Raw genomic sequence first — 2,765 nt, 5'->3', positions numbered from 1 at the left:
CACCGTGAACGACGACGAGGGATTCGCACAATCTGGAAATTCGGGTCGGGTTCTTTGGTTGTCCAGCCATTCTCCTCCAACATCATCTCACCGATCTCTCTATGTCTTTCTCCCTTTTACGTTCAAATTACGTCAGACCTCAGAGACAGATACTTTTGTTGATGTGAACAGACTTTTTGACATTAGGTCGACGATTAAACCACTGTGAATTCGTGGTTTCCTTTGCATCAAATTCGTATTAACTCCATTGACATTGCCTTTTTCTTAAACATAATAGACGCAGTCAGTAGTGAAGAATTATCATTCACTACTATTATCATCTAAATAATTAAAATTAAAAATGTCTGAACGAAGACTAATAATACTACTTAAATAAAATCAAGTAAAAATTATTTTCAATGAATTAATTATTAGACGATAAGTATTGTTAAGAATAATGATAATGAAAAAGAAAGAAAAAATGAAATATTTTAAATCGCTTATTCAGAATTTCTCTGGGGTGAATTATCGTGAAAAATTACCATATCTAGACGAATAAAAAAGGAAAAAAGCGCGCATTAAAAAAAAGTAAATCACGCATTGAAAAAGTTTTTTCTCTACTCATCTATTTTTTATGCTCTCTATCTTTCAGAGTTTTCAGTCAATAATACCTCAGTAAAATTCACGATTAAGTAGAAATTTTTTTTTCGGATGCTGACTACTTAAATTCAAGTAATCATTCATAATTTTCAATTAACTTGTTAATTGTCTTTAATAAATCATTTAAAACATACATCATAAAATCATGAACTTGAAGAAAGGAAAAAAAACATTTTCTCAACATCAGGAGATTAATTCATTCAAGAATAAAAATAAAAAAAAATTGTTAAAAAAAATAATGAATAAAATTAAAATGGTAAATTTGTAATATTTTCTACATCGACTGTACGGAATAGACTGGACTTAGATTTAGGAGCTGCTAGTTGATGGTAGTTCGCGGGGGGTGATGGTCCTAGAGTTCAAGGGGGAGTCCGTGACTCGGGTCTACGGAGTGTTTGAGTATAGAAAGGCTGCAGGGTTGGTTTACATTTACATAGTGGACCTCTAGCAGAATTAGATGCCTATAGGCGAGACGTATTAAGAGGAGAAAGGAGGTGATAGTGATTCTGGCAACATGGCCGCTACTAAACGACAAATACATATATGAGAAAGGTGGTTTTCTATATACTCGCTTATTTCTCCTCATCTACTCCCTTACATAATCCTCAAACTTCTCTCCTCCTCATTTCTCTTCTGCTTAGACTCCACCTCGAGGAGCAATTCTGCAACACGGGTTATTGGATTATTAAGGACCTTTATTGGATTAAAAGCGATTCCGTTGAGTTCAAACTCTAGATCAGACACTTCTATACGAACAATTCTGATTGGCTGCTGGCTTGGGTCGCAACCAAATTATGCTACTCTGAGAAAATTTGTTCCAACCGAACATCTCCCAATTGATTTTCACATCTAAAGTTTATTTTATGTTATAAACTCATAAAAAAATTCTTCAAATAATTATCAACATTGAATATTAATTCTCATAATTAGAGATCAACAAAATTTTGAAATCAATTGATTTTAAATTTATTCTTATAACAACAAGTAATAAATTAATAAAGCAATTATTGATTTTAATTTCCAATTTTTCTATTGTCTTTTAACTATGTAGATCTATAAAGATAATAGTTCTTAATAAAAAAAAAACCGATTAGATTGGGACAATTTTATTACGAAACATGCTGAGATAAGAGGATAGAACATCCTTTTAAGGACACATCTTTCCGTATAATTAAGAAGAACTGACGTTCCTCAGCATCAGAGTAGCTTTTAACCGCGGTAATTCATCCGATCAAACCGTGAAACTTGGAATCATGAGGCTTAGTCCTAATTTAAGGGTGGAAATGAAAACCACCCTTGCCAGCACTAATTTAAGACCGACGCTAGCCGCTCATTTGTTTTAACTGCTCTATCCTTTCTCTCCCTCTTGGTGCTTATCCGTCGTTTACTACTGTTTCACTCACGTGTGTGAGATGAACATCCCCAAGAAAGAAAAAAAAAATCCACAAAGAAATTCCATGTTTTATGATTTTTCATTCATCTTAACATTACTGAATGAAATTCTCATGATTATATGAAGTAAAAATGGATTTATCGATGATGGAAATATAAATAAATAATTTTCGAGGGATTATGGTATTTTTAATAGATTGAATATTGCAAAGACAAACATGAAACAAATATTTTATTTATCATAGAAATGAGGTTGTATATTTAGTAAACTACGTGATAGAAAAAAAAAATAAAAATGCAAATATTGAATAAAAATAGTTTTAAATAATACAAAATAAATGATTGAGTTGAAATATAAATAAAAAGTATGCCATAAATTGCAAACCAACAGGAGAAAAAATTGTCTACACGTTGTCAAAAATGCCTATCATACTATTTAACTACAATGTCGGTAGAGATAAAAGGTATTGAAAGTAAAAAATTACTCGTATATTTTTAATGAAATAGATTGATCGGAAGTTTTTTTTGCCCCGATAAAAGACTAACTTTCATTTTTAGCATTCATATTGACAATGAAATATTTTTAAATCGAATAAAATAAATCTTGTATGCAATAGAGGAAATTTATTTTAATTTATTTATTATTGACAACGACAACAATAAATCATTACGTTGAATTCAATATTCAACATATCACTTAAAAAATCTATTTTAAATGTAATAAGATTTCAAAT

The sequence above is a fragment of the Chelonus insularis genome, unplaced genomic scaffold (genome assembly GCF_013357705.1).
Source record: "Chelonus insularis isolate UGA/USDA-ARS -01 unplaced genomic scaffold, ASM1335770v1 contig_399_pilon, whole genome shotgun sequence".
NCBI classification, from domain to species: domain Eukaryota; kingdom Metazoa; phylum Arthropoda; class Insecta; order Hymenoptera; family Braconidae; genus Chelonus; species Chelonus insularis.
This window is presented reverse-complemented; position numbering follows the sequence as displayed.